Below are 12,015 nucleotides of genomic sequence, written 5' to 3'. Positions count from 1 at the left end.
GGATGTCTGCTGGGATTCTTGGACCATCAATCGCCTATCGTTATAATAAAGCTGTATTTTCATGTCTCTTTTTGTATGTGCACATTTGCATATGTCTCTTTGTGTAATTTCTTTATGTGTGTTATGATAGGAAAGTAAGCCACATTATCTCGTCTCAGGTTTGTTGAGGAAAATCTCTTAACCATGTACAATAAGTACGTTTTCATATTTCCATTCCCTAATCTAAATGCCGTAGCAAGGAATGGTAATGAGAGTAAGTATGTGCAAATGTTTAATTAGGCTCTATTGCAATCTATGATCCTCTCAAACAACTGTGTCAACAAATATACCAATACATTTACACAAAGTGTTATAAAACACATCCAGCTGTGTCTTTTCCACAGTTAAGCTGCTTTAAAGCTTTTTCCCAGCACGGGCTCCAGGATATTGATGTGTCATAAGGAAATCCTCCTTAGGATGGTTTTGACTATATAAGTGATGACTTAAAGTCTGAAGACAAACTTGATCAGAAGAAAAAGATGGAAACTCTGAATTTCCTTCTCTATCTGTTTCTAACTGCCTATCAAGGTAAGACTATCATTAATTGGCAATGGAAATTCTTTGGAAAATTTACAATTTATGGAAAACTGTTAGTATGAACATCAGATGTTTCACTCAGATTTACGTACATAATTTATCAGTTCAAAGAACTGACTTTCTAATACATTGCATTACATTAAATGTCATGTATGTTTGTCACATTACAGCAAATACTATTGGGTCATGGACAACATGTAAATATCCTTCAACATTATTGTGGGACATGGGTTTATGCATATTTTCATATAATGTTGAAACAGCAATTCACATGATATATTTTAATTTTTTTAATTGTATTTTTTTAATAGATGACTGGCTGTATTCAACGGAGGATCCTTCATGTATCTATCTATCTATCTATCTATCTATCTATCTATCTATCTATCTATCTATCTATCTATGATTAAATTATATTTACTTTCTCAGTTCATTAATCTGACATATATTAAAACCTTTAGTACATAAGACACTTATATTACATGTCATGTCTATGTCGCATTACAGTAATAAATGTTAACTCATCATTAATAGAACCATTAAGAGGAATTGAAACCAGAGAAATAATTGTTAAACTTATTACGATTTCCACCCCTGCATATTATTATGGCATCATGGCTAACATCTCTTTCTCTGTTCTCTACTAGATGCCCATTCATGCTGGAATAACTGTGGAAGCCATTTTGGCACATGTTCATGCACACACTCCTGTCAGGACAATAGAAACTGCTGCTATGACTATGACAGTAAGTTTATCTTTATCTTCAAGATCAAATACTATTAAATATAATAAATAAAAAGATTCTCTTGTAGTGAGCATATTTCCAGGACTGAAGTTTATTTCTCTTCCCTTTGTACAGACTACTGCTCAATGACCACCCCCTGGCCAGATACAACAGGTGCACCTACATCGTTTGTATCTTTCTGTCAGATTCAGACCATTTTCTGGTTTCCTGAGTGTAGATTAAGGCTGATTTCCCTGTTTCTCTCTTTTCTAGGTTTTCCCTCCTGCAGGCATAACTGTGGATACAACATCGGCAGCTGCTCATGCAACTACAACTGTCAGAACTATGGCAACTGTTGCCCTGACTACGACAGTGAGTTCCTCTTGATCAGACACTTCAAGATATAGATATACACTCGTAGAATAAAAAGTTCTGTGTATAGCATCTTAAAGGGTTCGGTCAGGTGCTTCATTTATAGCACCTTTCATTCTTTGTAATTCCAGAAATAAAATTGATCTCTTGAATTTTTAGCATAGTTTTATTTCTTCCCTTTATACAGACTACTGCTCTATGACAACTGACTGGCCAGCTACAACAGGTGCACCTACGACTTTCTTGTCTGTCTGTCAAATTCAAAACTTTTTCTCTTTTCCTGGGTGTTGTGGGAGGCTGATGTCCCTGTAGTCATACATCACACCAGTGGTGTAGTCTACGTGATACGCAGGTATACGCCGTATACCCACTAGAAAAGGCCAAGGATTTGCGTATACCCACTTAAAAAAGCGTGAGGATACGTATCAACTTCGTTTTGTGTCAGAACTTTCACACTTTCATTCATAAATTCAACCTGTCTGTGTTTGCGAAGCGACGGATCGAATCGCGGAATCCAGTCACGAAACGTCATGGAATTTGGCTATTTTTGAATGAATAAATCAGGGCTGTACAATGAATCAAATCTCGATATGGACTAGTGTCTATGAATATTAAAGCTAAAAGAGACTGCAGTTGTTCTACACGTCTCTGGGAATGAGCGCTCAATGTGTGCTCCACTAACTGTTACACACACACACACACACACAGAAGCACGCGTGACTCACGCTCGTGGTGTTTTCAGCGTTTCACTGTATTGAGACATGATGTAGGCTACACATGTGCATTTCATCGCAGAGCTGTGATGAGTAACTTGACGAGAATTTCACCATTTCACTTGATAAAACTATCGTCATTCATTCGTTTCATACACACAGAAACTGTCTTTACGACAACCTGTCAAAATAAAAGTTCGGTATAACTTGAAGAAATTATACCAGAAATATATTACTATTGCACAGTAAAGTATACTTCAGGCCTAATAATAATAATAATAATAATAATAGTTTATTAAAACACACAGAAACTTAAATGCCTACAACCCACCAAAATAAAAGTTCGGTCTAACTCAAATATATTAGAAAGAAATTGCACAGTAAAATGTGTTTTAAAGTAACACCATTTTTTTTATTTTTTTTTTGAGTGTGTGTGGGGGGGGGGGGGATTTTGGATATTACAGTATACTCACTACAAAAAACTAGACTACACCACTGCATCACACCCATATTAATAGCTCTTGTATACATGTATTAATGGCTTTATGGATAATGTTTCTCTCTCTCTAGCTCCCTCCTGCAGGTATAACTGTGGATACAACATCGGCAGCTGTTCATGCACCTACAACTGTCATGACTATGGCAACTGTTGCCCTGACTACGACAGTGAGTTCCTCTTGATCAGACAGACATTTCAAGATAATATACTCTTCGGCCGCATTTACATAGCAAGGTTCAAGTGACCCAATTCCGATTTTTTCCTCCCATGTGGCATAGATCGGATATAACCCATGAATGAGTAAGCAGGAAAAAAGCACATGGATTCTGATATTCTCAGATCGGTTTCAGGCCTCATAGACATTGTTTAAATAAATCTGATATGAATCAAATACATGCACTATATCAATCGAATACATGCATTTGCGTCTGCCGTGTCAATGGACAGATCGGATATTCCCCAATCAATGCGAGTCGTTCATCATTGAAAAGCGAAAGTGGCGAATGACTCAATCAATCGACCAGGCTGCAGCAAGGGCTCTCGTCTTTTTTTTTCTCCGCCTTAAGAGACCAATGTTTTGTTGACCTTTAAAGATGGTGCAGAAAGCAAAAGCTTGTATTATCATTTCGTATGTGTCCACTGCAAATTGCTCCGTTTTTACTTCCTTTTCGTCCTAAGCTTTTCCAGGTCAGTACATCTGCCTTTGGTTGTTTCGCCAAGTGTTTAGTGTAAATGCAGATTTATGGGTCACTTTCAAAATGATGTAAGCTAGATATATAGTCAACAAATCGGAATTGGGCATCAAGACCTGCAGTGTAAATGCGGCCTCAGAAGAAAAGGTTCAATATAGAACCTTAAAGGGTTCTGTTTAGGGGTTACCATCATGGGATAATTTTATGAATTCAGTTTTAATTAATTCATTTTGATTTAATTAGATTTTGATTGTAAAAACATTTTATGAATTAAACAGCTCGTAAATATATACTTTATAACTAGACATTTTTTTTTATTACTAAACATAAAAGTATTATGCAATTATTTAAGAAATGTCTCCTTATAGAACCTTTTTGGCATTAAGGGTTCTTTAAAATTGAGGAATTTTAAATTCTATATAGAACCCCACTGAAGCTTTTGTTCAATGATTCTTTGAAATTCCAGAAATGAAACTGATTTCTTGAATTTTTTTGAAAGTAGTTTTATTTTTTTCATTTATACAGACTACTGCTTTTCAACTGCCACGACAACAGGTGCACATGACTTTCTTATCTATCTTTGGGATTCAAACTGTCCCTGGTTTCCTGATGTGGAAAGCTGATATATTCATACATCAATCCACAAACATATTCATGGATTTTGTAGTCAAGTATAAATGGTTTTGTGGATAATATGTGTTTCTCCTTCTAGGTTTCTCCTCCTGCAGGCATAACTGTGGATACAACCTCGGCAGCTGCTCATGCACCTACAACTGTCAGAACTATGGCAACTGTTGCCCTGACTACGACAGTGAGTTCCTCTTGATCAGACACTTCAAGATATAGATACACTCGTAGAATAAAAAGTTCTGTGTATAGCATCTTAAAGGGTTCGGTCAGGTGCTTCATTTATAGAACCTTTCATTCTTTGTAATTCCAGAAATAAAATTGATCTCTTGAATTTTTAGCATAGTTTTATTTCTTCCCTTTATACAGACTACTGCTCTATGACTATGACAACTGACTGGCCAGATACAACAGGTGCACCTACGACTTTCTTGTCTGTCTGTCGAACTCAAAACTTTCTCTCTTTTCCTGGGTGTTGTGGGAGGCTGATGTCCCATACATCACACCCATATTAATTACTCTTGTATACATGTATTAATGGCTTTATGGATAATGTTTCTCTCTCTCTAGCTCCCTCCTGCAGGTATAACTGTGGATACAACATCGGCAGCTGTTCATGCACCTACAACTGTCATGACTATGGCAACTGTTGCCCTGACTACGACAGTGAGTTCCTCTTGATCAGACACTTCAAGATATAGATATACACTCGTAGAATAAAAAGTTCTGTGTATAGCATCTTAAAGGGTTCGGTCAGGTGCTTCATTTATAGAACCATTCATTCTTTGTAATTCCAGAAATAAAATTGATCTCTTGAATTTTTAGCATAGTTTTATTTCTTCCCTTTATACAGACTACTGCTCTATGACAACTGACTGGCCAGATACAACAGGTGCACCTACGACTTTCTTGTCTGTCTGTCAAATTCAAAACTTTCTCTTTTTTCCTGGGTGTTGTGGGAGGCTGATGTCCCTGTAGTCATACATCACACCCATATTAATAGCTCTTGTATACATGTATTAATGGCTTTATGGTTTCCTGATGTGGAAAGCTGATATATTCATACATCAATCCACAAACATATTCATGGATTTTGTAGTCAAGTATAAATGGTTTTGTGGATAATATGTGTTTCTCCTTCTAGGTTTCTCCTCCTGCAGGTATAACTGTGGATACAACCTCGGCAGCTGCTCATGCACCTACAACTGTCAGAACTATGGCAACTGTTGCCCTGACTATGACAGTGAGTTCCTCTTGATCAGACACTTCAAGATATAGATATACACTCGTAGAATAAAAAGTTCTGTGTATAGCATCTTAAAGGGTTCGGTCAGGTTCCTCTTGATCAGACAGACATTTCAAGATCAAATAGGCCTACTATACACAAATACAAAACTTTATAGTCAGTACATGGGTCATTGCATTTCCTGTGATGAAATGGATTTTGCTGAGTCAGTTTTCAAAAACATGGCTTTAATTTTACTTATTTAATATATTTTAAAAAGGGTATGCTCAATCAGGGTTGCCAAGTTAGGTAACTTTTAAACTGTTGCCAAGGGTTGATTTTGCATTTTGATATTTGGGATATGGTACTTCTGGGGTATATCTTTGATTGGCCAGTGGGCTAGTTCTGTTACGCAGGCCTGGTAACCCTCAATTACAACAACACCAGAACAAACAGACACAACCAACTGAAACTTCGAGATAAAATACTGTAAACACAAATATTAATCTTTCCTGTCGTGAGCACATGGGTCAGTGTATTTCCTGTGATGAAATGGATTTTGCTGAGTCAAAGTGGAATTGTGGCATTAATTTTACTCCTACTTATCTCTTCTTTTTAAACAGACTACTGCTCAACAACAGATTTTACAACAGACATTTCAATCTTGCCGGATACAACAGGTGCTGCTGCCATTCAGTTGAATTTAAGGGACACTAATGAGATTAATGACATGAAATGGATCAGTTCAGTGTATAACAATTTCCGTAAAAGGCATTGAGTCCAGTTGAGACCCAATAATGTGTACATCATCACACACATATTGATGACATCATGAGTAAAATCTGTTCCTCCCTCTGATACAGAATCTCTCTCCTGCATGTATAACTGTGGACACAACTTCAGCAGCTGCTCATGCACCCACGACTGTCAGTACTATGGCAACTGTTGCCATGACTTTCACTGTAAGTTCCCCAAAAACAGATGCATCGGCCCCCAACCACAGCTCAGGATAAGATAGTACTAGATTATGTATAATGCATAAAGGTACAAATTATGTTTTGAAGAATATTCACAGTGCTCCTTTGCATAGTCAGATTGTACTGTGAGCAGAGGCTTCATGTAAATTATAATTATAAGACTCAAATAATGCACTTCTGGTTCATACTCATATAGTTTTAACTTCTGCCTTCTATTCAGGGTATTGCCCATCGTATACAACATGGCCAGAAATAAAAACAGGTATTGTAGTTTTTGTAATGCCTGAGGCTAAATTCTCATACCACTTGTATCTGATATTAATTACACTTGTTTGTAACTTTAAGATTTAAGACACATTTCTTGCTTTAGATCCAGTTTCTCACCCTCAGTGTGGAGGACACCTGTATGGTTCTGGGCTGTTTTCCAGTCCAAACTACCCAAACTATTACCATGACAATGCTTACTGTGTGTGGTATATCTCTGCTCAGCAAGGACAGAGGATCTTCCTGTCATTTGTTGATGTGCAGTAAGTGAGAGACCAGCGGTGACAAATCCAGTGCTGATGAAATTTGGCGTTTAATGTTTGTTATATAAGAAGTAGATGCATTTTTTTTATTTTTGCTGTTTTTTCCTGCAGAACCACTAAGAACCTTCAGGGGGAAACATTTCCAAATGGCTCTTTTAAATTAAGTGTTGTTTAAAAAGTTCCTCTTTTTCAGATCAGCTCCCTGTTTCTTTCAGATTGGAGCGCTGCTGTAACTGTGACTACATCTCTATACATGACGGCTCTTCCACTGGTCATTCACAGCTGGGAAAGGTCTGCTTCAATGACACCACCAACCAGGTGTTTCACTCTTCATCACGATACCTGACTGTTGTCTTCAGGAGTGACTACTCTGGTGTCAGCCATGGTTTCAAGGCCCATTTCACAAGCTCTCTGACTGCAGATAAAGGTTGAATAGCTGTCACATGCATTCCATCCCTTCTCTGACCATATAAGAGTTTTCTCTTTATAAAATTAAATGTGCTTTAAAAACAAATATACGCAAGCCAGTTAAAACATGCAGCACATTTGTCTTTCATGAATTTAAATATAATTTAAAAGTGCAAAATTACATTGAGGGGATGAAACTCTTTGCTTTGCAGGTCGTGTGGATTGCTCCTCAGACAACATGGTCATTGTCATTCAACGTTCTTACCTGAACTCACTTGGATACAGTGGAAATGATCTTTATGTGGATGATCATCTTTGCAGACCCAGTATTACCAGTACTGAGGTTGTGTTCAGGTTCTCTCTCGACACATGTGGAACCGCCAAAAATGTATGATCTACATGAGTGTCAGATCCAGCATTTAATGCTTGAATTTGCTGTGTCGGGCTAGTAAGCATCATTGAGAGGCATGTTTACCACACAACATCACCTGCCCTCTGTCTCTCTCTCCTAGATGATGAACGGTTATGTGTCCTACACCAACAATGTGCGGGCATCTCAGTCTCAGTCGGGTGAGATCACTCGTCAGTCACATTTCCTACTACATGTGGGCTGCCGAATGGAGCCGGACACTATGGTCCAGATATTCTACAGGGCCAAGGAGATCATCAATGCCAACATCACAGGAACGGGACGCTTCAATGCCAGCATAGCCTTCTACACCTCCAGCAGTTTCTACCAACAAATTTATGACTCTCCATATGAAGTGAACCTGAACCAGCTTCTGTATGTTCAAGTCAAGCTAAACAGGCCTGACAGCAGCCTGGATCTCTTCCTGGACACCTGTGTAGCATCTCCAAATCCCAATGACTTCAAAGATCGTTCCTATGACCTGCTGCGTAACGGGTGAGACCTTTTCATTTTTAAATGTGACGCCCTCCAGAATGGAATTAATTGTGGAATTAATTGAGATCAGAAAAAATGATTCTGTTGCTTTTAGTTTAAATATATTCTTGTACTCATTTGTAGTAATAGTGAAACCAACTCAGTGTGTGACTGTACTTTTTGTACATTTATTTTCCAAATTCTAATTTTTATCTCAATTTCCCTTCCTCGGTTGTAGATGTCCCAGAGACAACACATATTATTCCTACACCAGCGGTCAGCACTATTATGCTCGGTTCAAATTCCAGGCTTTCAAGTTCCTCCGGACTCATGCCTACGTGTACCTGCAGTGTAAAGTGATCATCTGCCCCGGTAACGATTACAACTCTCGCTGCCGCCAAGGTTGTCGCTTCCGACGCAAGAGATCCCTTGACAGCACCTACCACACCAATACTGTGACACTGGGGCCAATCAAACTCAAAGGTCAGAGGCCAGTAGCAGGTTTTGTTCTAATGAATATTCGTTCCAGATTTTGATGTAATAATACTGAGCCTTTCCTAATGACATTTATTTCTCTGCCTGTCAAGGTCGAGGGCATGATGTGGAGTCTGAGAAGTCAAAGGAATGAACTGATCATCTTCTCAATCATCGCCATTAATCATTACTATTAATCAATCATTAGTAACCACCCAGCAAATTATTCAAAATACAAATTGTATTTTTGCAATTCAATTAAAGCATTATAAACAGTTGGTTTTGGTGTCTGCAATTGTTTATATATTTACTTTCCATTCTGAAATGAAAAAAAGATAATACAAGGTCAGGCCCGGATTAAGGAAGGGCACTGGGGATATAGCAAACCTAAGGGCCCTTCACAGTAGCCTATCTTGCTGCCACAAAGAAATAATGACAGTTTTTTTCAATTGCTAACATAGGCTACTTTTGTCCAATCTGTTGTCACATTTTCAAAACTCTAAACAGAATTAGCACAACATCCGTCTGTTGTGAACATACCATTAACAAAATTCATGTTGTTTTCACACAATACACAGTCAATTAACACTTTTGTAAAATATTAAAAAATTATTTTCACACAAGCTTACCCAATACCAAAATCATGGATCTTTCTGGTCTTATTTACAAATGCTTAAACACAGCATGATTTAACTATCTAAGTGCATGGTCTAAAGTAGGGATGGGCATTTTTCTAAAATATTGTATTCGAATATTCGGGCTCATAAAAATCGAATATTCGTTTGTTTAAATGACGTTTAATGAAAAGGTTTATTTTTTTCGTCACCATTTCTGAACAATCTTACGATTAGGCAATATACACAACAAGCTTACAATATATGTTAAAGTTTTCTTTTAGTTGAAAACAGGCCTATATGTCTAAACAAAAACAAATATTGTAAAGTTATCACACACACATACACTCGAGTCAGCATATGATTATCATGTTTATATTGTTTCACGTTTATGTTGAGAAAAACATTACAGTTTTTTACAGTCGCTAGGACACATTTATCAATACTTAAGTCACTTTTTCAAAACTCTTCACACAGTTCTCCTAACCAACTTTCAGCTCGGCACAGCAGTTCATTTCACATTCAAAATGCACTAAAACTACCAAATCACTTCATACATGTCTCAAATCAACACATTCTTCCACAACACTAGCAAAGGTTGACAGCCAACAAACACACTTTGTTACCCAAAAAAAAATGACCTAAAAAACACTAACAACATGTAGCATAAGCATTATACAATGTTTTCTTGTGTTAAACAAGGACACATCTCTGTTTATAATTCACTGCAATATATGTTACTGGAATGAATCAGACAGGATGCAGAATGCTTCAATATATTTTATGTTTTTTTTTAATTTTTTTGCAGTGAGTAATTCCAAAATACAAGAAGTTGTATAGCCTACACACCATCCACTGATACATCCAGCATTCATTGCGTCCAGGAGGGACATTTGATCATGTGGATGGTGGTCATAAACCTTCCACCTCCATGAGGAAAATAATTCCTCAATGGCGTTGAGGAATTGAGAGTAAGGTGGGAGGAAAAGTGACACCATTCTGGGATGGGCTGCAAACCACTCAGTGACAGTGGCCCCCTCCCAGCCACTCTTCTTCCTCTTTCAGCCACTTCTCTATTTCTGGCTGGGTCCATGTTTACATCACAATACAAAACTATTCAGCAGTTGTCTCCTTTTGTAATGAAATTGAAAGAGTAACACCTGTGTAGATGTTCATCTACAATACAGTTTTTCTCAATTGCTTAAATACATTTGCCCACTCTGACATCACATTTTCAAAACAGTTAACACACAGGATAAAACTGAAGCTCAATGGCCAAAATGACTAATTTTGTAAGCAAAATGCTCCAACACTCACAAAACATTAAAAGCATGCAACATAAGCAAATATTTCCATCAAACATCACAACTTGTGGTCAAATTAATTTATTCTTTCAGTCAGTCAATCAATACACAATGGACAACAAAATACAGCCATCAATATGAAATGACACTTTACAAACTCAAATGGATACTAAAAAAAAAAAAAAAAAAAAAAAGCGCTACCAAAGGAAACTTATGGGTGGAAATACCTTTTTTTTAAAAAAGAAAAGAAATAAAAGATTTTCTTTCACATTTAGTCCATTCGTTCTTGACGATTATGCCACAGGTTCTCATCAACATCGCATTGAATGTTTTCCCTTGCAATGCACCGAGGGAAATACCTCCTTGCATGGCGTATCCATCCCTGGCAGTCCTCTGCACCTATTGCCAGGCAACCAGCATTCATTGCCTCCAGGAGGGGCATCTGCTCATATGGCCGGTGATCATACACCTTCCACCTCCAAGCAGAGAAGAACTCCTCGATTGGGTTCAGAAAAGGGGAGTATGCAGGAAGGAATTGCATCATAATACAAGGCTGTGCTGCAAACCATTCGTTCACAAGGCGAGAGTGATGGAAAGCCACATTGTCCCAAATGATGACATACAGAGTCATGCCAGGCCTCAACAGCTCTCTCTCTCTTCGGGTGGAATCAGTATTTCTTTCAATGAATCAAGAAATGTGATGAGGCGTTCTGTATTGTATGGGCCAATAGTTGGTATGTGGCAAAGGACCCCATCATTGGAGATGGCAGCACACATGGTGATATTGGCACCCCTCTGACCTGGCACTGTGACAGTGGCCCTCTGCCCAATGATGTTCCTCCCGCGTCTCACTTTACAGAGGTTGAAGCCGGCTTCATCCACAAAAATGAATTTGTGATGTGATAAGAAAAAGAGCAAATTCATAAAGCAAATTACAGTATTCCAGTCGCATGTAACTATGGTAAACAAGGTATTACAATAAAAAAATCTGTACCTGCACATACTGGAATCGTGCCTCCTTTATTATGTCAGAGTTTCTTTGAAATGGAACTCGGTACAGCTGCTTCATTCTGACATGGTTTCGTTTAAGGACTCGATCTATAGTTGCCAAACTCACACTGTTTATATTTCTAAATGCTCCCTGATCTGCAATTACTGCTGCCTGGATTTCACGCAGTCTGATTGCATTGTTTGCCACTACCATATCTACAATGGCAGACTCCTGTTCAATACTAAATATCTTTCTTCTGCCACCAGTGTATGGTAATGTGTGGATCCTATAAAGTAAAAGCAAAAAGCATGTCAAAATTGACATTACTGTATGACAGTCACATAAATGGGATTGATAAAACATCTGCATTACTGTAGGCACAGTTTGTTCTGCTAACAGGGCAAAACA

This window comes from Abramis brama (assembly GCF_963993115.1).
Source record: "Abramis brama genome assembly, chromosome: 21".
In the NCBI taxonomy this organism is placed as follows: Eukaryota; Metazoa; Chordata; class Actinopteri; order Cypriniformes; family Leuciscidae; genus Abramis; species Abramis brama.
The sequence above is the reverse complement of the archived record's forward strand: the minus strand, read 5'-3'. Positions refer to the sequence as shown.